Raw genomic sequence first — 25,368 nt, 5'->3', positions numbered from 1 at the left:
TTATTACCATTTCAAAACCATTAAAAAAAATCCATTGTATAATTGATCATATCAGATATAAATATCATGAAAATATAATATCTTAATAATGTTTATTAGGGTGGGCTAATGATGTATCAAGGTTTTTTATATTTTTAGTCATCAAAGTGACAGAGTTCTAAAAAGTTGTATTTTGGATCACATTGAACGTAAAAGTTATTAAAAAAATACTCCACACTACTTTTGGCCCTTAACCGAGGTTTGAATTTTATAACTGCCTGAATATTTTGTTAAATATCAATATTGATAAAATATTTTTTTTGTTAGTAATGATATAGCTTATACACATAACAAATTCAAACACGTTTTACACTCCGCGGAACTGATTCCGTTGAGCGCCTGGCTAATATTGACTCAAACAATGGCTCATTAAAACAATGCTACCCATTTATTACAAAACAAAGTGCAACTCACACCCTTAAATGCTTATTTAATAAGGTTTGATGCACATAATAAAATTTAATTGGACTGATTTTCTCACTTAAATACGAAATGACAGCCGGTTAGCGTAAAAAAATGACTTTTTAGAACACTTTAAGCTTTGGTTGAGGGCCAAAAGTAGTATCAAATATTTTTTGCATTTTGAGTAATCCATAAGGCAGCTTTTTAGACCCCTTTCATTTCAAAATTTGGAAAAAAAAAATTTTGGTCCACTTTAATGTATATACATCCTTCGACTTTTTTTCTTTCCTTTTTTCTTAAATGTGAATATTACAGCGTCAAATACTAAGCCCATAAAAATGAGTAGGTGTGAATATTAATTTGAGTAAATAATAAATGTCATATATTTTTCCTTGTAACAGGAATTTGTCCACAAACTTTAATGTCATAAAAGTGTCATGCGCACAGAAGCAAAAAAACCGTCCACATGGTCAATTGGAGGCATGAAAATGTGGCGGTATTATTTTAGAAGAAAAAAGCATAGACCCGTGTCAAGTGCATAGTCCTACATCTGAAACACTTAAAAACGCCTCCGACATTAAAATTAATGAGTTTTTTCGCTGCCCAGAATAAGAAAGAAGAAGCATAATCATTTTTTGCTCCATAAAGTGATCTTTTGACAAAAAAATTAGACTCAAGTCTTTCGCAAAGTGACGAGGTAATTAAAATTTTATTTGATCTTGACCTTTTCGGAATACTAATTTTGGCCTAAAAACAATCTGAAATACCCACGTTTTTGTCATAGAGTCAGCAAAAAAAGGTTATATTTTAATTTTATGAATACAAAGTTCTTGAACTTTTTATTTTTGCATCATATTATTTAAAGCTTGAAAAGTATTACATATTTTGGTAGTTTAAAAAATAAATCTTTGTATTTAAAAAAATACTGATCCAAATTTTTACCGCTAAAGAATTGCATAATAATATTAAAAATGTGTTTCTTTCACGTCTTAACGGAGCGACCGATTAACATAATTTTTCTTGCTTAAGGATAGCCGGAGAGGTGAAAAGTGTAAAAGAATACTTATTTTTCATCACAAATTTAAAAAACATAGAATTAAGAATAGTCGAGAAACCGTATATACGCATCAAACAGAAGGCGACTAAACTACTCTTAAAAGACAACAATGTTTTGAGTATGTCTAAATGCTTGCAGACTGGCTGGATTTTCTTCCTAGAGAGTTGTTCATATTTGAATTTGTTGCAAAAGAAAGGGAAAACAACATGACAGGTCATAAGCCTTGCAAATGCCTAGACACTCATATTTCCTTATCAAAAATGTTTTCCCTCTGTCGCAACAAATTTAAATACTCTTAAAAGACTTGTTTTACGTTTTGACCCATTAGTTTATTTGTAGACGTCACTCAGTACGCAACTACCAATTCGAATTCAACTATGCCGTGTTGTGTCGTTTTAAAGTGTAGAAATACTGTTGGGATCTTAAAGAAACAGAATGGGATCACATGTGTAAGTAGCGAATGCATGTGTAAGTAGCAAATGCATTATTAAAAAAAGAATTATTTTTCCATCTGTCAGATTGTCAAAGAAAACAAAATTGACATTTTGTTAGTGTTGCCAGGGTAGTCAAATTTTTTACCCTGCTTTGCTCATCTAATGAGAGAACTAACGAAAATTGAGAGGTGAGAAACGTTATTGGCTACTTTTCATCCTGAAAAAAATTTAATTCCTTTGGGAAAAATTCTTGGTAGAAAAATTAATACTTAGTGAACAAAATTAATTCGTATTAAAACAGAATAACGATGCTACGTCGCGTCGCCATAAACATAAGGATCATCCTTTTTGCATAGCTATAGTTGAATGACTGCCAATTAGGAAATTTAGTGTCTTTTTTAATTTTTTTGATTTGTTAATAGACTATTAAAGTTAGCCTATTTTTTTTATATAATTATATCGTATTATCAGCGCAATGATTTTTTAAAGTTTTTTATTTGTGAAATAACTCCACGTGTGATGTCAGAGGTAGTTCTTTGTTAGTTCTTCCAATTGGTTCGTTTACGGTAAGCCAACTGAATATCCTTCAAAGCTCTTATATCATTGGTTGCTTCATATGAATCAGTGACGTCAATAAAAGTAGTGTGTTTTTATTAAAATATTTTTTATAATTTCTTTCGTACATTTTCAAGAAAATTTGGCGTACAATTTATTGCTTTAATTTTTACCGCGCGCAAGAAACCATTTTTGTATCCAATTTTCCGTAGGGATGAAGTTCCTCATTGATATAAGCTCCTTTTTATTCCGAAAAAATGTACATATTTTCACCTAGAAAACTATTATAATTAAACGGCAAAAGTAATTGATTCGCTTTTATTTAAATTTATTTCAATAGAGAGGGAAAACATTTTTGAGAAGGGAATATGGAAGTCTAGGCATTTACAGGGCTTATAACCTGTCGTTGGCTGGTTTGAGAGGCCACTTTACACACTGTATAACATTCACCATTCTGCCCATGTTTGAACATCCACATTTCCTCAACTCTTTCATCTGTTGACTTTTGTGAACAATGTTTAATGTTTTCCCTCTCTGTTGAAATAAATTTAAATATGAACAACTCCCTAGGGAGGAAATCCAGCCAGTCTGCAAGCATTTGGATATAATCAAACATTGTTGATTCGCTTTTACCCTAATATTATGCAAGCGAAGCCGCAGGTAAAAGCTTGTATGTTATATTTAATAAAAAAAACTAAAAACCCGCATTTTAACAAAAGCACAAAAAATATTGTTTAAGAAAATAACTAATTTAGCACAGCCAAACATAGAGAGTTCAACGTAAAACTGATTTCATGGAGTAATTTTTTGGAAGTAATAACCGAAATATAATATAACATACATATTATAAAATTAACAATTTCACGTTCTATTGTTCAAAAATAACTGTGTTTTTTAAACGTTTAGAGAAAAAATAAATACCCAATGTTATGAATGTTTGACGTTTTCCAATTCGGACAAAATAAATATAAAAAACAAACCACTACGCCGTTTTGCCGCAAGGGAAGGCAAAGAGGATAGGAGGCGTTCTATATGGCAATATACCATCGATATCTCGCTTTCTCTATATTCGATATGCACGCCGAATAATTGGAGATCTGAGATGTATATATTAAAGTATTTGTTGGATTTGGTGATGTCATGTCTTTCTCAGTCTTCCTCAATTTCTGCGTCCATTGACATTTGCATCGAAAATATTTAAGGTCGTTCTTTCGCTGTCTATTCGCCATATGTCTCGCTCAAATGTATTAACCAATGCAAAAGTCCTTTTTTGATTTTATTGATAATGCCCTTCTCAGCCATTCATTATGACATTTGTGCACCTATCAAACATAGTTAAGGCAGATATTAACCTGAGAAATCGTATTCTGAAAGTATTTAGCCTAATTTCATCATAGTTTTCCCAATTCTACGCTCCCATATATTATATGAGTCCGCAACAGGATTTCATTGTGAACTGCTTATTTTGCCTCCTGCGACAAACATTATAAACTGACTAGGTATCCATGTTTATAAGTCTACCTCTGTTTTGACTTAAGTAAATAAGAGTCCCGACTCAACACGGAATTTTCTAGCAAGTCGCGAAATTGACTATTGTGTGTATTAATAAATAAAGATCTACACAAGTCATTATTTACCTGCTTGTATTCCCAATATTTTTACATTCAAATGCAAGCAGTAGTGGCTTTTTCCCTATTGCTGAACATAGAAGACCCTCATAATAAAGGTGAATAATAATAATGAAACCTAATGAAACTAACATTTGAATTACGTACGTACATAAAGAGGTAGTTTGAAAGTATTCACCCGTGATCGCATGGTGATGGACATGTCATGTTAAGGGAAACTTTGACTGCTGCTTTAATGACTTTACCAAGTTAGCTTTCTCTAGCTTAGGGTAACCAAAAAGAAAAATACAGTTTTTATAATCGGTATTAAAAATAAATTGATCATGAACGTAATGACAGAGCGTTACAAAAACTTGAGAAATAGTTGTTGTTACGAAAAATCTGATTAATACTATTTATTTTCATTTGGAATATATATATTCATTTATTTATTGAAAGAAAACAACAGCCATTCAAACAAAAAAAAATATTTATAAATAAAGCAAAATTAAAGGCCAATTATAGTTTTTTAAACATTACTAAATACAATGTCAAAAAAAGAAGAAAAAAAGCGTACATTGCAATAGCCACTCTGTATCATTCCACACGTAAAAAAGAAAAAAAAGATTACAATAATAATGAAATAATAAAAAATAAAATAAAAAGTTTTTTGTTGAATCGAGCTTAAAACTCCTTTCGCTGGCGGATCCATACGGAGTAATACGGAGCTATCAGTCCTTCCTTCTTTCTTCTTTCAAACACGGGAAAATAATTACAATATTAAAGTGCACACACAAACAAAATATTAGGTAGATACAGTTAGATTAAATTCTAATTACTATTTTTAATTAGGGTTCTTGTATATATATTACCATTTTCGTTGAAATCACTTCAAGAGCACTATAGCGCATAGGCGGTTGGGATTCTATATTATGTTTCCTCGTTTTCTATCTTCTCATTCTTGCGGTGCCTTATCAGGTTCCCCCGACGTTGACAAACACGACAGCGAAAACGTCTCGGTACTGCGCTACTCTGAGGCCAGGAAAACTGCTTATTGGATGTACTCGCCATAGTGATTCCCGGGAAAACATGACCAGAGTGATTTCCCGTTGCCTTCTCTGGTGGATTTTTCTGTCGGGGTTACCTACCCTTAGCTGGTTGGTTCTGGTTTGGAGGCGCCAGAAACTCGCCTTTCATCCTCTCGTTATTTGCTGTGATCACACATTTATGAGTTGGATTCCATTGCCCAGGGTTCGCGACTTGGACGCTAACGGGTTGAACTAGTCAGTGGTGTTGCCGGTGGGATGCAACTGGGCATTCGCAGCATTTAATAGAACCACACCCTCCAACAAGATGTGACTCACTGCGACCCTACTGACGGTTCAAACCTCAATTTCAATTATATTTTATTTAATTTTAATTATCATATAATTTAATAAAATATAGAAGCTAGATTTTACCCCATCTTGCAGCTACAGAGCACATGGTCGTATTAATTTCTAGCTCCTATTCATATTGATTTAAAAAATGACTAGGTGCTATGCGCTGTGTAGCTGCAAGACATGAATGAATATTTGTTTTATAACGCTCTTGAGATGATATTCACAAAAACGGCGCTGTAAAAATTATTCAACCATAAATAAATATATATACGAAATATTTATTAGTATTATATTCTTGCATTCGAATATTTCAAAGTACATAGACCTGAGAGCTCATAAAAATGTCACTTTTAAGTAACAAAAACAATCAAGACGCACTGCAGTTGGTGTACCAATGTAGTGCCCTATTTATCATTAGGTGGGAAAAGGGAATGATGGTAAGGGTCATAAATTAGTTCCTCCTTTCAGAGAATTAATCAATCAAAGATCCTGGAGCCTATAGGAACACCTGAAATGCTCCATAACGCGCTTCTCCAAGCCACTGCAGCGTGCATCCATTCACCCTTGTTCGAGCGATGGTGGAATAAATTGAGAGCACCAAATTTGCTTCAAATATAAAATCTATCAGATAATTTTTGGTTTATTTGGTAGAATTGGCTCTGCACTTTTTACCACGTTTTATCCGAAACAGAAAAAAAAAGCTTAATTCTACAGCTGGTATGGACTCCAGACTCGTATTACAGATTGAAACAACCTTTGTCTTCTTCCTCCGCTTGTTTAAAGCATGTTTTTCTATTATTCTTTGCATTAAAATATTTATATCTTAAAAAATGGCTGTCTTTTCATCTGCTTCCATGAGGTAAATTGTCCTTCGCTGTTCTTACGGACCTTGATTCTGCCATTCTGATCTCATGCTCATTCCAGAACCTTCTTTCTTCTCTGCCGTATGTATCTAAAAACATCCTAAATTTTGCGTATGCTTCAGGCTTCTGTGTTTTGTATTCTGTCAGATAGAAAACAACTTACGCGAAGCGCTTAAAACAACCGTATAGTCGCTATAGGTTCAAAAGCAAATATTACGTAATTCATGAAATGGAACGTTCTTACCTGCCTTTTCATTAACATATTTAGTTACGCAATACAAATACAACGTTGAAATAAGTTTGATAACGTTATAATGCTATAAAATAATATACCGTGTCCTTTATGTGGAAACGGGATAGCTAACAGTAGGTACCCTTTCTTGATTTGTATAAGACATGCCTTAAATGACGCAGGTGTAAAGTTTGTTTACCGATAAGCTAACTGCTTAGAAGTTAGAAGCAATGTGGTTCTATCAACAATATTGTTTGAGACAAGCGTCCTGCCATTTGTTGAACTTGAGTAGTACTTGAAATTTGTTTATGAAGCCAAGAACACAATTATTAATGATTTAGATAAAATTATACAACAACAACAACAACAACAAACCATTACGCCATAACACTCTATCTTGGCATACAGACCTTGCTTCCCCTACATTCATACATATTCTCATGCACGCACGCCGATAATTCCTACTTTTGACATGTCCATCTTCAAGTATTTGATGGACTTAATCGTGCCATGTCTTTCTCGGTCTTCCTCGTTTTCTGCATCCATTAACATTTGCATCGTAGATCCTTTTAGCCGTTCTTTCGCTGTCCATTCGCTCTACATGTCCAAACCAACGCAGCACCCCTTTCTTGATTCTGTCAATAATGCATGTCTCAGCCTTACATACTTCACGGATCTCGACATTTGTGCACCTATTTGTGCATTGTTTTACCACACATTCACCTGAGGGATCGCATTTCGACAGCATTCAACCTACTTTCATCATTATTTTTCCAATTCCATACTTCGCTCCCATACATTAGAGTTGGAACTAGAACTCCGTTGTGAACTGCTAGTTTAGCCTCCTGCGATAAACATTTGTTTGCCAAAGTAGATTTTAGTGCACCGTTCACCCTGTTCCCGGCACTCACCCTCCTTTCAATATCTTTCTCGGCCTTTCCGTCCCTAGTAAACATTCTTCCCAGGTACACAAATTCTTCTACCTGATTCAGAATATCTCCGTTCACGCTGATCTCACATTTAGTTATATTTTCGTCCTTTTCAAAAACCATCACTTTCGATTTATCAACATTCATAAGCAAATCGCTTTTCTTGCATACATTGTAGACTTTTGTTACCAAGAATCGAAGGTCTTCTTTGCTGCTAGCAAGAAGCACGGCATCATCCGCATACAGAAGACAGTTAACAGTTATACCACTCATTTTCGCTCCCATTCTTAAATCTTTATATATATAAAATTTCTTGGTTTAGTTCAATTTTTTTATTATTTTGACCAACCAGCGCTTTTGCCTAGTTAGGCATCTTCAAGACTGGTAATCAAGAAGTTTTATTGATAACGTTGTTTACAATTGTATCAAAATCATTAGCTTTGGAGTTTTATCATGAAATATCATCAAAAAACATTGATATTAACACAATTATTGTATATTTCAACTAAGTGAAGAATAACAAGGTTATTATTATTCATATTTAAATATATTCTCGCTATATATGATAGGATACATGCTATTTGCGTGCACTGATTATTATTCTGATTTTTTTAATCTTGTGGGACAGTTGAAAAGAAATGGAGAGGAGGAAAAGAGGAGTACAAATTCACTAGACAGTGACCATTACAGTGAAACATCGGATATTAGGCTGTATTAATTTAAAAAAATATATTTTTTTGATTTTATTTTAAAAGACTAATGTTTAATGTTTGGGTAAATTATATAGCACCATTTTTGTGAAAATCACCTCAAGGGCGCTGTACAATAAATAAATATCCCAACACGTCGTGCAGCTACAGAGCGCATGGACGGTTGGGATTCTAGTTTCTCGTCTCCAATTATGATATATTACAATTATGATATATATGAGCTAGATAACAGAACGTCTTGCAGCTACAGAGCGCAAGGACAATAAGAAATCTAGCCCCTATTTACATTTTTTTTTTGAATTTTTTTTTTGACAATGAAGTTTAGAGTTTAAGTGATATTTTAAAAAACGAAATAAATAGCAAATTTATAAAATTAGAATTTAGATAACAACAAGTCTCGCATCTACTGAGCGCATGGACGGTTGAAATTCTAGACCCCATTTACTAAATTTAGATATTTGATAACATTTACAATAATATGATAGCTAACATCACAAAAAGTCTTGCAGCTTCAAAACGCATCGACAAATGGAATTTAAACAACATAAGAATGATTTAAAAAAATTAATAATAAAAAATAATTCTAAGAAACTCATGTGAAATGTGTACATTCAAACTCCGACCGGCAGAACGAGTGCAAGATTTTTTTGCTTTTTAAAAAAATTGCGAATCGGAATCATATTAAATACTTGCGCAGTAAAGTTAATTTCACAATCAAATTTAAATTAAAAATATCTTCATTATTCTTGTATCCACATAACGATTTGGATGTTTGTAAATCATGCATTTTGTAAGGCTGAACCATGCCCAATCGACAAAATCAAAAAAGGGGTGCTGCGTTGGTTTGAACAAGTAAAGTGAATGTACAGCGAAACAAAGGGTTAATGGATCCCCATGATGCAAATGTTTATGGATGTAAAAAACAAAGTAGACAAAGAAAGACGTGGCATGACCAAATCCAACAAATACTTTAAGACGGAAATTTGGAATAATCAGTGCGCGTGCATGAGAAGATATATGAATGGAGAGGAAGCGGGATATGTATGCAAAGATAAAGTGATGTGGCGTTCTATCCTCTCTGCCTACGCTTACGGGGAAACAACGTGATGGTTTGTTGTTTTAAAACCTTTTTTTGTAATGTGTTTTCATATTTTGATAATATAGGTTAGATTTTTGATTTATTTATAAATTATATAATTTTCATATAAAGGTTTAATATAATATTGTTTGTATTTTGATTATATGTAAAGCTTTTATCGGATTTCTCCGATTTATTTGTTTTTTTTTCAGTTATATTGTTTTGTTCCCTCTTTATATTTGTAAATACCTTTTATGTTTACTTTTCCAACCATTTTCTATGATACTTTTGTATTTAGGAATCTTTAAATATTTTAAGCGTACTCTTTTATTTTGAAAATAATTTATATAATCTTTAAAATATTACGCACTTCAGACAATCATAAATAATAACATCAGGTTTGTTTTGTTAATTTTGTTTGTGCGGCTTATAAAACCGTACCGCTAAAAACCATCACAAAATAACTTGATTGCAAAACCTGGACATGTCCGTTTTTAAGCTTACTATATAAGTTTGATAAAAAAAGATTCAAAGCCTTTAAAATTCCGTAAAATTTAGTCAGCGTTCCTTTCTAACACGGTGAGGGAATTTTCGTATTCAGCTCGAAGCATTATCTAAAAATGTTATTTGTTCTTCAGGTTTTAGACTACAATACGACGGACAGAGATTTATCGACGTGTATCGATAAAATCAACTCGAATTTTTCATCTAGGTTTTTGGTCACTTTCAGCAGTAAGATTATGTCAGAATTACGCTTGAAACTGCACATACTCGTATGACTTGAAAGCCAACTGATAATTAGGTACTGCATTGAAACTCCAATCGTAACGTATTAGCTATCATTTGTGTTATGTGTTGTAAAGTGTTATGATAAAATATCAGTTGTAAAGTCCAGATATTATTAAATATTGCGGTGTAAAATCATCTATTTAATCATTTTTTCATGCCAAACTATCCAGTTAATAATCGAACTCGGATCATAGTAGATTTTCATAATATAATAACTCGCTTGAGGTATAATATTATGAAAATGGCGCTAAATAAGTTATCTATAATAATAATAATAACCAGTAAATCACAAGGTGCTACTCGATTCACTTCATTAGTGTTCTTACCTGTAAGTAATCTTTTCTGGAGTTGAAAACATCCATCTTTATTCCACATGGTTTTGGTTCTATTTTTTAGACACAACTTTATTTTTTGTACCGTCTATACACATAATTAAAAAAATATATTAATATGTATAAAAACAACGAATAAACTTATAGGCTTTTTTATAAATATTTGTGGGAGTGAAAACAAGAAAAAAAGAAATTGGATTTAAATCCTTTTTGCCATTCGAAACTGAAAGTAATCAGAAGTCAAATCAGAAGATCAGAAATCTGAAGCTCAAATCCTGTTTCATCATAACTTGATTCTCAATTTTCTAGCACAGTTTACTTATGAAAATTTATGAATTCTGTAAAATCGATTCATACCTGTAAATTTCTTATCGACTATTTTTAACAAGGTTGTTATCAATACAATTTTTTTGGGTATGAAAAAACGTCAATTAATTCCCCACCTCTCTGGCCACAAACATACAGTCAGAATAGTGAAAACTGGGGGTGTACGTAGAAAGAATGGATGTCAAATGAATGGTAAAACAGATATATGTATATTAGGGTGAGCCGATATTTTTTTTTCTGAATTTCAAAATGAAAGGGATCTAAAAAGTTGCCCTTTGGATTACTAGGAACGCCAAAAATATTTAAGAAATATTCGATACTTCTTTTGGCTCTAAACCAGAGCTTGAAAATTTCTAAAAAGTCGATTTTTTGCGCTAAACTGGCTGTTATTTTGTATTCTGGTAAGAAAATCAGTGCAATCAATCAATCATTATAATGTGCATTGAACTTTATTACATAAGTATCTAAGGGCGAAAGTTGCACTTTGTTTTGTAATCAATGGGTAGGATTGTTGTAATAAGCCATTATTTTCGTCAGTATTAGCCAGGCGCTCAACGGAATCAGTTCCGCGGAGTGTAAACTTTTTGCATTTCGGTAGTTTTAACATGTGTTTGAATTTGTGATGTGATTAGATTATATCTGTACTAATAAAAAAATAATTTTATCAGTATAGAAAACTAACAAAACGTTCAGACTGTGATAAACTTCACACCTTAGTTGAGGGCCAAAAGTAGTATGGATTTTAAAAAATAAAAAAATTACTTTCAATGTGATCCAAAATGCTTCTTTTTAGACCCCTTTCACTTTGATGCCAAGTAAAATAAAAAAAACTTCATACATCATCGGCCCAATCTTATGTATATGGCGAGAATTAATGGTATCATGACGACTGAGAAATACGTGGAATGATTAGATAAATCAAAAAGTCGAGTCTGGTCGGATTGAAGTATGTGGCGGTCTATTCTATCAGCCTACTTCTACAAAAAAATGGTCTGATGGTCATAGTAGCAGTAGTAATAGGGGCTGTATATAGAAAAATGCGTATTTTTTCCATTGACTAACATCGATTTTATCGTCATATTGTAATAAGGGTCCGGAAGAACAGAACAGACGCTATTCAGATTCACTCTTTGGCCTAATCTCTTATGTAAAGATTCTCCCGAATCCATTCCCCGCCTACGTCACAGGAGGTACCTATTTAATTTTGGATCTGCGGCTTGTGGTGGAACATCATTTCGAAATTTCGGGAATAAAGCGGTTTCGATTAGCGCGCTGTTTGTAAACAGAATTAACGTTTTTTATTTTTATTCTAGAATCCACTGTTTTATAATTAAATTTTACGCTCCCTTATCTATCTTTCGTTTCATAATAAATTAAGCCATTTTGTAATAGTAAGTGAAAATACATGCCATGCGAAAAAAAAATCAAAATAAAATAACATTATTGTTGTTTTAATTATTTATTATATTTTTGTAGTTTTTACAATAAATGTTAAAAATACACTTTTACATAATAGAATACTAAATCTCACAAAAGCATGGCCTCCCTGTTAGTGCACATAACAATTTAAAAGTGCTAGTACATTCAACGCAATTTAAAGAAACTGTATTTATTTAAAGCAATATAAACTCAAATAATAAATCTTATTATTATTCTTTTAGAATTTATATAAAAACTATTTAAAATGAATTAAAACTGCAATATTTGAATGGCATTTGAATCGTAATACTATTGAAAATATTATTGTGCGTACAACAAACGATCTAAATATTATCTAGTCTTTAAAAATACTGCTATTTAAAAAAAAAATTGACGTCGCTTTTATTACATTCATCCATATTGATGAACGCACGCCGATTATTTCAAGTTTTACTATTACGGATGATTAAGATATGCTGCGATTGGTGTACCAATGCAGTTCCCTATGCACCATTGGATGCAAAAAGGTAAAGATGATGATGATGATGATTATAAGTTAATTATTTATTTAATGAATTTTGATTCCGCTTTAGTCAACATGTAATCCTATACCAAAAACATGAGGTTGTCTCTTTTTTTCATGCGGTAGGAATTTTGTTTCATGTTTTTGCTTTTGTTAACAAAAGTTGTGCCTGTGCAAAAGTTGTTAACAAAAGTTGTGCCTGTTTTTTATCCAAACCAATAAATAGGCACCATAAGTAAAACAAAATGTTAAAAAATATACGTCGTTTGAAAGCAAATTATCTGATTTGTAAGATAATTTGTTTGCTCTTGCGTTACAAATATAATTTTAATTGATTAAAACCTTTTAAATGGAATGTTAAGTAAACATAAATGAGCATTTTCAACACCTCATTCTGTTTGCATTCAATCAAAAAAATAAAGCTGTCAATGCTGCTCACCATATTTGTGCAATGTGCGGTGAAGGTTCAATGAATTATTGACTAATTTGTTTAAAAATAATAAAGGAGAATACATTATTCACTTATTTTTTGTCCTCTTGTTCTCTTCTTTTGGGGAAAAAATCACAATTTATGCATAAAAGATGAAAGAGTAGAAAAATATGTTAAAAAAAGAGTGAATGCGAGCAACAAAATGAACGGTGCACTAAGAACAGTAACTGCTAAAAAAAAAATATCAAGAGAAGCTAATCTGGTAGTGCTCAACAAAGTTTTAGCCCCAACACTCATGTATGGAAGAGAATAATGGAACTAGCAAAGGAACGATGAAAGCAGAGACAACACAGTCGAAATGCAATATCTTCGAAGAATGTGTGAGAAATCGATGTATGACAGGGTTATGAATGATGAAATCAGGTGACAGTGTAAATCTGAGTTAAGGGTCTTTGAGATGGATTGGTCATGAAGAACGAATGGTTGACAAAGGAATGATAAAACAAGTGTAAATGGCAAGTCCAAACGGTAACTTGGGACAAGAACGACCAAGGAAGACATGGCACGATCAGATAAACCGAAATCTTAAGTCTGGTCATGTTAAATGCTGGCAGAAAAGAAAGGCATGTATGACAAGATGTAGAAATGACTGGGACGGGGGAATATTCTCACATCTCACAACACCTTCAAGATTTGCACCGGTTAAAAACCCCCGAGATAAAAAAATACTAGTTTTGCAGGACAGTATTCAAATCCATTTATAAAATAGCTCCAAAATACTTATCGGACTTTTGTTTTAAGGAAAATACATGGCAAATAAAATCTACTCTTAGATCAGAATTTGATTTAGTCAGAGTAAAATTTTTCAAAATCCAGCGCTCCTCAAGCACTAGATTTGGAGATCGTACTTTTGCCGTTGCCGGTCCCTCTGCCTGAAACCAATTACTTTCAAACTTACGAATCACCAACAGCTCCAGTCAGTTCAGATCCCAACTAAAATCTCACTTCTTTAGTTTATCATACCCTCAATATTTTTATTTAAAAAAAAAAAAAAATTGCGTTCTTATGATTTACCCATATATTTAATTTTTTAGGGCCATTTTCAATGAGTTGTAAATAACTCACTATGAGAAAATGAGAACCAAGTTGGGGTAGAGTAAAATTCGAACCACGGACTTTTGGTCCGTAAGTCCGAGACACTAGCCACAGGACCACAACCCGACTTTGAAATCAGAAATTATAATTAGCTTAGTTAGAATGTAAGGTTTACGTATATAATTGTGAAGCGCTCTTAAGGTGATTTTTCATAGAAATGGCGCTGTATAAATCAGCCGTTATTATTATTTATTTACGGGTGTGGTGGTCTATCCTCTCTACTTGTTCCTACGGGGAAATGGCGTGCAGGTAGTAGTTGTAACATATGTTAACGCCCAATACTTTTGCGTAAAGTATGTTATTTTCGTTTTTAAAAAGTCCGTTTATGAAATGTATTCAATAAATTAAAATAAATAAATATGAGCGAAACCGGTAGGAAAACTTTCGGTCTTAAAAACTATTTTCGGTCATGTGGATGAAGTGCTTTTGTCGTCGGCATCAAATTCTTCTAAATTGCAGTCATTACCGAGATTGGCTTTCGCGGTAACACAATACATTTTCACAATACCATAATGCACACGTTTCTCAAGAAATGCACTATTTCAGACCATCTGCGAAGGATGCTTCGTAACCACCGCATTTTAAATATTTCTAATAATAAAAGCTCTGCCGTAAAATGCGGTTAGGTAAACGACGCAGTAAAATGAGCTTGCAAACCGTTTTTAAGACTCCGAAACTAAATAACTTGGTTTGACCCGAAGTTCGGCAGACGATCCTTTTGTCATTACCACGAGAATAGAACATTTGGGGCGTTCTAGGTATAATTTGGGACCACATGTTCCAGCTTCTGGAATGGGATGAGCTTCTATTTTGATACGCATTATAATATTATCTCTGTTATTTACTACCAACCAATAAAACATCACGACATGTGAAAGTCCAGAAATTTACAGAGCTCATGACCTGTAATTACTATTATTATACAAACCATCACGCCGTTTCCACGCAAGGGTAGGCAAAGAGGGTGAAACATTCATACATCTTCTCATACATCTTCTCATGCATGCACGCTGATTATTCCTAATCTTGACACGTCCATCTTCAAGTATTTAATGGACTTGAGCCATATAAATATATCAATTTTAACTTTTTAATTTTAATTCTTAATTTTAACTTTTAATTTTAGCTTTAAATAAAAAAATTTAAGTAAATTTTTATTTAAACTTTTAATTTTAATTTTAACTTTTACTTTTGATTTTAATTTTAACTCTTAATTTATACTTTTTCATATATACATCTACTACCTGCATCTAATAAATTATGGTTGGTTGGGAATTTTTACAAAGAAATTTAAATGTTCATGGAAGCAGAGAGAGAGGGAGGAAAGTAGAGTTGGAGCTATACAATGTCTTCACCCTTTTATGTACTTTTTATTTGATATTTATATTTTTACTTGTTTAGAATTTAATTATTTTTCCCCTCTCCTCCTGCATTCATAATAAATTAGTGTGAAATCTGTAATTGGTCTTACATTTTTTAATTGTTCTTTTTTACCTTGTTTTATATAAAGACTGTATGATTTCCTTAATAAATAAATATATATTTATAAATGTATATTTATTTGGATAATTTATAAAACACCATTTTTGTGAAAATCACCTCAAAGGCGCTGTAAACTAAATAAATACCCAGCACGTCTTGCAGCTACTGAGTGCATGGACGGTTGGGATTCAAGTTCCTCGTCTCCAATTATGATATATTACAAATATTGCGACATGTCTTTTTCGATCTTCCTCGTTTTCTGCATCCATCAACATTCGCATCGTAGATCCTTTTAGCCGTTTTTTCACTGTACATTCACTCTACATTTCCAAATCAACGTAGCACCCCTTTCTTGATTCTGTCGATAATGCATGTCTCAGCCTTATATAGTGTTCACGGATCGCAATATTTGTGCACCGCACCTATCATGCATCGTTTTACCACTCATTCACCCGAGGAATCGTATTTCGACACCATTTAACCTATTTTTATCATTATTTTTCCAAATCCATACTTCTCTTCTATACATTAGAGTTGGCACTAGAACTTCATTGTAAACTACTATTTTTGCTTCCTGGGACAAACATTGTTATTATTATTTATTTGTTTTGGAATTTTTATTTATTTATTTAACTTTTTGAACATAATGTACATTGTATTTGTACATTGGCGGGCTTATTGCCAAATGGCAATTTCTTCCAACCAACCAATAAAATAAAAGTTTTATTTTTATAATTCAAGTTACAGAACATATTCAATAGAATTTTTTTTTTATTAAAAAGCTAAAAATATATAAAAATAGAAATAAACGTATTTGTTTATAAATTACCTTAAATCAAAACTATTACTCAATCAAAATTTTTTTTAAATAAAAAGTATAAAAGGAGAAGACATGATATAGTTCCAACTCTATCTTCCTCCCCTCTCTCTCTCATTCCATAAACATTTATATTTATTAATAAAAATTCACAATTAACGATAATTCATAAGATACAGGTAAGTAGTAGATACATATGTAAAAGTAAAAATTAAAAGTTAGGCAGGGGATACATTAAAAATTTCTTCAACAGATCCGATAAAACTATCGTATTAACAGTGTAATATGATATTTAAATAAGTTAAAACAGAGAGAAAGAAGGGAGTAGGGAATTCGGAAGTTTAACAGGGCTTCTAACCTGTCATTTGTTGGTTTTTTTAAAATTATTTTTTTTATTTTTCAATTATTTATTTTTGTTTTTTTTACAATGTACATAAGAGGTGAAATAGAGTATTGAAGAAATAAAGGATAATTACATAACAATGAAATACATATTAATAGTAAAAATATTTAACAAAAAAATCCCACAAAGGCCTGGCCTGTTCGTGGGTATACAAGAAAATGTTAATGAATTTTTGCCCCTATAATAAATAGACAGTTATAATATATTTGTGTAACATAAGAAAGAGGAAATAAAATATTTTGTAAAAGATTATATTAAGCGGATTAAGTTTAACCGCTCACTTTACACATTCTGCTACATTTATATTTCTGCCCAAGTTTAAACATCCACATTTCCTTAACTCTTTTGTATGGAAGTAAAACATGGAACTGGCAGAGGAAAGATGAAAGCCGAGTGAATGCGGTTGAAATTCGATCTCTTAGACGAATGTGTGAGAAATCAATGTATGACAGGATTATGAACAGTGAAATCAGGCAACAGTGTAAATCTGAGTCAAGTATAATTGATAAGATTATGAAAGGGTCTCTGAGATGGTTTGGTCACATATAACGAATGGACGACAAAGTCATGGTAAAACAAGTAAATATGGAAAAATGAAAATGAACGGTAACGTGAGACGAGGATGACCAAGGAAGACGTGGCATGATTAGATAAACCAGAATCTTAAGTCTGGTCATGTCAAAAGCAGACAAAACCGAAGGGCATGTATGACAAGATGTATGAAGTGGAAGAAGCTAGGAATGTATGCCAGGATAGACGTATGTGGCGGTCCATTTTCTCTGCCTACCCTTACGGGGAAATGGCGTGATAGTAGTAGTGGCAGTTCCATCTTTTGTCTTTTGTGAAGCCAAAGAGCTGAAACCTTTATCATGTGGGTGATATTCATTTGGCTAAATTATTTCACCTAATAGGCAACGCCTGCAAATAATGTTTTTTTCAATAGAGTAAAAAAAGAGCGAGGGAGAGAATGGAGGGGGGTGAGTTTAATAGGTGTAGGGTGACAATTACAATAAAATATCACATAATGGGTTATATTGAACGGTTGTTTGATTATTGCGTGGCATGTTGGTTTTATATTGTGGTGTATAGTGAGTTTTGCACGTTGGTTTAATTGGTGTCGTTACGAAGAGACGGGTAGGTGTCAAAACCGGTAGAAATGGAAAAATGGTGAAGAACAAATATTTAATAATATTTAGTAAATTTAACCTTTTAAACTTCAATACTGGTCTTTGGTAATTGCAATGCAAACAGCACGTTAATTAAAAACACGTTTCTAAACTTCAAACTTTAAGAGTTTGACGAGGATGTGAGGTTCACTACTGCCAAGAATAAAGTTTGTTTCCAGTGAGATAATATGACAGATATGTATCTAAGTTGGTTCTCGAATAGGTACCGATTCTCTGAAGCAGGGGTGGCTAACTTGATCAGACCCCACATCTACCTTTCACTGTCCAGAATCCGAGCAATTTACCAATAATAAGGAAATATAACTTTTTTGTAATTCAAAACTACTAAGGGCCCTTAAAAAACTGTCGAGTAAAAAAAAATGTAAGTATAATTTTTTTAAACATAATTTGAAATTCCCGCTAAAACGATTAATTGCATTTGCCACGCTCCTACACGAATTTGTTAAATTTTGAACTTTTTTTTTTCGAGTTTTATTTATTTTAACAAATCAGTAACATACACAATTGTATTTTTGTTTCCGCAAAGCCGAAGCTTGTCTGCGGGTTAAATAACAAAAAAAATAAATTATAAGTAAGTACATTGTTTAATAATAAATGAAGAATAAAATATATTTATATACACACTTAAGTTTCACTTGCTGTTTTTAATAACTTTTTGTAAATTTTTTCAAATGAATTTAGGTTTTTTTTCTCACGATTTTCAGCTGGTATTAAATTATACAGTTTTGGTACTACACTCCCTATTGTTCAATCTCCAAAGTAGTTCATCTGTCGTGGCACCATCAGCTGCTGTGCCGACACTTGTCGGGTCACGATTTGGTGGGTTACTTTGAATTTAAAACTGCAATCGAGGAAATTATCTGTCATTATCTTAAACTGACACTGTTTGTTAATTGGCAAAACGTTAACATAATCAAATAATATTTTATTATTGTCTTTTGCCTCAATCTTTTTTTTTGCAGCTACGATGGTTTTTAAAGTTTCTTCTTGCAGGTTTTAGACTGTCGGTATAAGATTTGAAACTTAGTCCCCATAATCCATATTGAATTATTAGTTTGTGACCGTTAACATTTAAACCGAACATCGTCACGAATCTTGACATTAAAATTTCGTTTTTAAAATCACGCATAAATACATTTTTCCACCATATCCACATTGATTTTAAAAATAAAATATTTTTTTTAAAGATAAATTTTATTTTTCTTAATCCATTTCACATATTTACATCAGTATGCATAGTACGTGATATTTCTATATTTAATCAAGGTTTCATTTTTTTATTAAAAAAAAAAAAACACCTAGTAGGTGAATTGGTTCAGCCGGATGAATCTCACCCACATGATAAAGGTTTCGGAATGGAAGGAAGAATTGTGAAAATGCGGATGCGGAACCAGTCACTAACAGCTCACAAACCCTGTAAATATAACTTCACATACCTCTTGTTTCATCTAATTATAGGCAAAATTCATATTTATGGCGAACTTTTAATAATTTTAATGTAATAAATAAATCTTTTAACATAGATTTATTTGCAAATAATCTTAATGGCGTACGGCGTTTGCTTTCAAAATAACTCGTAGTATTTTTTCTTTTCTTTTAAATTTACATTTATTTACTATTCATTTTATGTTCGAAAATCTTTTTAAACTTACTGTGATGCTACTTGTGAAAACCTGTAATTGGCTTATTTGTTATTTGTTTTGTTACATAAATATGAGATAATTATAGCTGTTGGTTATCCAAATGAATAAAATAAAATAAAATAAAAATACCTAGACTTCCATATTCCCTTCTCGGAAATTATTTTTTCTCTCTGTTTCACCAAATTTATTTCTCATCCTTGTCGCGGTCGACCGGTTGACCACCGCTGCTCTAAAGCACCTTCGGTAGAATGTTTCGAGGCTTGCCAACAGCAAACAAACTTTGCAAGTGTAAGGTTGTTTTTGGTTACTGTAAATCGTAAAATTGAGCATGCAATGCATTGCGAACTTGTTCTGGTAAATAATAATAGCACCGAAGGTAGAACGCTGTGAACCGAATTCATTTTGAATTTCGTTGTAGAAATATCAAACGATTTTTTTGCCTTGCTTTTTGGGCACATATTTTTTTATCGATTCAGTAAAGGGAATTCATGTATCGAAATTTTTTTATCAAATCTTAAATGCAGCTTTTATATAAACCAAAGATTTTTATTGACTAATTGATATCCCAAATAGCAGACTTTAAGTTAATACACATTTTTATTTGTATGGATGGGTGCGCGTGAATCGATTTGAGGTTAAACGAGAAAGATGGATTACGATTAAAATGATTTATTGAGTAGATACACACGAGTTACATCCTAAACTATTTTTTATAGAAGAAATATACAATATCGAACACTGGTGAGGAGCTGGTGGACGGGTGACACAAAATGCAAAGATAAAATGTCCACATTCTTTCGCTGCACGACGTTTAATTACTTCTCCGATCTGACGTTGCGTCGGGTTACGCGTTGCGGGCCAAAAGGTTGTTCGGCCTTGCCAACTTTACGGCTTGGTAGTGATGACCTCCACAATTTCATTGTTTTTCAATGATGTTTGAGTTTGTCCAAATTTTTGTACACATGGACTGGATTCAACCCCCTAGAGAGCTGTTAATATTATTAGGTGTACAAGTTTGCTTGCGCCGTTTTTCTGTTATGATTTTTAATTTTCGGTCGAAATAAATCGATCATTCACGTCGTGCAATATACTTGGACATATGTCAACACCTCATAGAAACATTAGTCGATTTGCGACTACATCGTAAAGTTATTCTCGATTAAAGGTGTCCGTTTACGAAGGAAATAATAACATATTAGAGACGGTATATAGAAATTTAGACATCTACAGGACTAATGACGTTTCGCGTCTAGATATACGCAAATCTCCCAAAATATCAAACTAATAAACTTCAATCTGTTTTCAATGCAGCAGCAAGGCTTACTACGGGAGTAAAAAAGTATTCTCACATCTCACAACATCTTCGAGATTTGCACTGGTTACAAAGCCCAGAGAGAATAAAATACAAGCTGTGCTGAACGGTATTCAAATTTCTTTATGAAATGGCTCCAAAATAGGTATTAGTATTAAAATAGGTATAGGTATTTTGGAGCCATTTCATAAAAGAATTTGAATACCGTTCAGCTATCAGACCTTTGTATTAGGGAAAATACATGTCAAAGAAAATCTACTCTTAGGTCAGCATTTGATTCAGGAAGAGGAAAACTTGTCGAAATCCGGCGCTCCCAAAACACTAGATTTGGAAATCGTGCTTTTGCCGCCGCCAACCCCTCTGCCTGGAACCAATTGCCTTCAAACTTACAAATCATCGACAGTCCCAGTCAGTTCAGATCCCAACTAAAATCCCACTTCTTTAGACCATCATACCTTTAATTTTAAATCTGGAAATATAATATAATCAATTAAGTTTAGTTAGAATGTAAATTAAGATACACAATTGTAAAGCGCCCTTGAGGTGATTTTTTACAAAAATGGCGCTATTTAAATCAACCAAATATTTTTATTAATCACGTGTTTGAATTAAATTGGCTGGTTTGAACCTGAATATTTTTGATAAATCCACCTTGTTTAAGTATTCGATATCGATAAGTATTTTCAGGCGTTGACTAATATTTATTTTATTTATTATGGTTTACAAACAATAAACAATACATTTGAAATTGGTATAATAATTACAAATTGTTATTTTAGATATCGTTCATCAAATATGTGTTAACACAGAATGCAAAAATTAAGAAAATAAAAGTTCATAATAGATTTTTTTAAATTGGCAAGCGTAATTGAATTCTATGATTGTTTAGAAACATTTTCACTCATGGCCAATATAGTTGGTACGGTTGCGGGTTAAACACCCCCTTCACTCACGCCTTTATACAACATAATATTATTCTGAGTCAGCAGCTAAAAATTAAACCCGACGGAATCAAATTACACACTGCATTGTTTCAATGTTTAATATCACGTCGGGGTCACCACTTTGGGGGTAGGTGAGGTACGGAGAAATACGAACGCGTGTATGTTTTAAAATGTTATTTTACTGACTGATTAATACAAAATGTTTCGTCAGAGTGAATAGGTACTTGGTAATATTATTTATTTATTTATTCATTAATTTAGAATTACACTTGTTTTAATATTAATGAACTAATTAAGGCTTTTTAGGCTGTGCCCCTTATTAAGCCATAATAATTAACAAACAAAAAAAAAATAGTAAAATGAATTAGATTAAATTGTAATGACATGTGATGCAATAGAATAACAACCCAGAAAAACAAGGTAAAAGTAATAAATAATAACATTTCAAGAACACAATGTAAATCAGATATAAATACTAAAATATAAATTATACAAATTTAAATTCATACATAATCAAATATACAAAATATTAGTAACATTAAAATCAATTATGTTATATAAAGGCTAACTAACTAACTAACTAACCATCACGCCATTTCCCCAGAGGGGTAGGCAGAGAGGATAGAACGCCACACCACTCTGTCCTGGCACACTTCCTTTGCTTCCTTCACATTCATACATCTTCTCATGCACGCACGTCGATTATTCCGACTTTTCACATGACCACTTTCAAGAATTTGTTGTACTTGATCATGCCATGTCTTTCTCGGCCTTCCTCGACTTCTACAACCAGACACATTCGCATCATAAATCTTTTTAGCCGTTCTTTCATCATTCATTCGCTCCACATGACCGAACCATCGCAAAAGACCTTTCTTAATTTTGTCGATAATGCTTAACTCAGCCTTGCATTCTGCTCTAATTTCGACATTAGGGCACCTATCATACATTGTTTTTCCGCACATTCGCCTGAGGGATCGCATTTCAACAGCATTTAGTCTACTTTCGTCCCTTTTTTTCCAACACCATGCTTCGATTCCATACATTAGGGTTGGTACCAGAACTCCATTATGAACTGTTAAAGTTATTTGCAAATATGCGATCGAAAAAAACCATTTAAAATATATAAAAATTAATAAATAGGGTGTTTGCATCCTTCAAAAACAAATTTAATTGTATCCAATTGTTCAAATAATCGTAAATGTTAATAGTATATTTTTTTATAACTATGAAAATAACATATTATTGTGAGAATTTACAACACTTGATAATATCGATAGGGACAAGGTTGTCAATTTTTTTAAAGTACGAAATTAGCAAAAATTTACAAATCTGCTTTCCTTTCATACTCTTTTACTTTTATTTGCTTTTTATATATATTGATAATTTTTATGTTTTTCTTATAATGTATTTTTGTATAATTTAATTTAGTGCGTACTATTATTTGGCATATGATTTATTGCTCCTATTCCTTATATTTCTAACTATAACTGAGTGAATTTCTAGAAAACATAACTCAATTATCATTTCAATTATGCTTTTATATATATATATATATATTCTTTTTCCGTTGATTTAAATCATGCTCTTATTTTGTGTTATTTTTTTTTTAATACTACTATATTTTACTATTATTTTGTTGATTTTAATGATACCACTATTTTGTATATTTGATAATGTGTGATTCTTAATTTGTATAATTTATATTTGAAAAATTATTTCTGATTATCTTTTTTGCATTGTATTCTTTGGAATTCGATTATTTATAACATTTACCTTTTTTTCTAGATTGTGATTCTATGTCATTATAATTTGATCTAATTAATTTTACTATGTATTTTTATTGTGGCTTGATACGGGCATAGCCTAAACAGCCTTAATAAGTTCATAAATATTTAATTTTGTAATTTTGAATGAATAGATAAATTAATTAATTAACATCTGTCATACCTGAGGGTTTTCTTCCCTTTCCAATTCTATTCAAATATCCTTTCATTGTACAACTAGGCAAAATAATTATTATAGTGAAGACAACACGTATGACCGTCCAAAGCCAAACTGACCGTTTGACAGATTTGAGCACCACGTGAAGTTCGCGCGGAAGATAAAATTGGCTAAAAAACAATAATAGGGCACCACATGTTTTAATGTCTACCTTCTGTTATAAAGCTGCACTTTTTTATGTTGTTTTATTCATTGAATAATATAGATCGATGTTTCGCTGTCCCATTTTCTGCACCTCAAAACTGAACCGAATTTGATCTTTTTTATAAGAAAGAGTTTCACAATGAAATTTTCTGTGTCAATCAATACGTTTGAATTATTTTCAAAATATTTATCAAATTTGTTAACCGTGTGTCCAAAGACGCATATAAAACTGGGCATTTTTTTGAGTTTTTGGATGGCCCTAGATCCAATAATAAACAATTGATTAAAAGAAAAAAACAATAGAGACACGCCAATAATAAATATCTATATTGTGGAAAAAAAACATTTCTCTAGTGCTATAATCCAAGGAGAAAATATGGGACCATGTTTGTATGAAGAAAAACAAGACCGCGTTTTTTGTGGAGTATCCATTTTAATTAAATTTTTGGAGTATGCGTTTATGCGTTTTTGTCCGTTTTTTTTCAAATTAAAAGAATAAGAAGACAAAATGCAACAAATTACTCAATAAAACATTTTCCTTTTTCTCCTCAATTGTTTTCTGCTTTAGTCTCTCAATTGAACGCGAACAAAAGGGGGTATCGAAAAAGCTCACTTTCACTACTTGATATTTTATTGGCTTGTAATCAAGTAAAATAATAATTGTAAGGTAAAAAAAAACACAATATATTATTTATTGTAGAGCTGAAAATTTTCTTTCGAAAAACGTGTAATTTTTACCATATTGTTTTATTTTTGGTGCCCATTTTTAAATTTGAAAAAAACGGACCAAACTTATGTAAATACATAAAAAATACACAGTATAAATATTTAAGTTTAAAAAACCAAAAAAATACTTATTCAACCAAGAACATCTCTTTCCACAACCCATTTCATGGGATGTTTTTTTAAAGGTGTGATCTGTACATTGTATAATTTGGGAGCGAAGAAAAGTGCATATCACAATCTATATCTAGTTTTACAGAGGAGTACTTTTATTTTAAGGTTAAGCTTCAATAATAATTGGCGACATGTATTGGTTATTGGTATAATGCGTAGTTATATCTAGAGTCATACGAGTATAAATTCTGAGTAAGAGCATCATCGAAATATATTTTATGAATTCTTTTGTCACACATTGAATAAAGCTTTTTTAGGCTTTGTATGGAAGT

The sequence above is a fragment of the Micrasema longulum genome, unplaced genomic scaffold (genome assembly GCF_059751315.1).
Source record: "Micrasema longulum isolate JH-2025_06_02 unplaced genomic scaffold, ASM5975131v1 h1tg000241l, whole genome shotgun sequence".
Lineage (NCBI taxonomy): Eukaryota > Metazoa > Arthropoda > Insecta > Trichoptera > Brachycentridae > Micrasema > Micrasema longulum.
The sequence above is the reverse complement of the archived record's forward strand: the minus strand, read 5'-3'. Positions refer to the sequence as shown.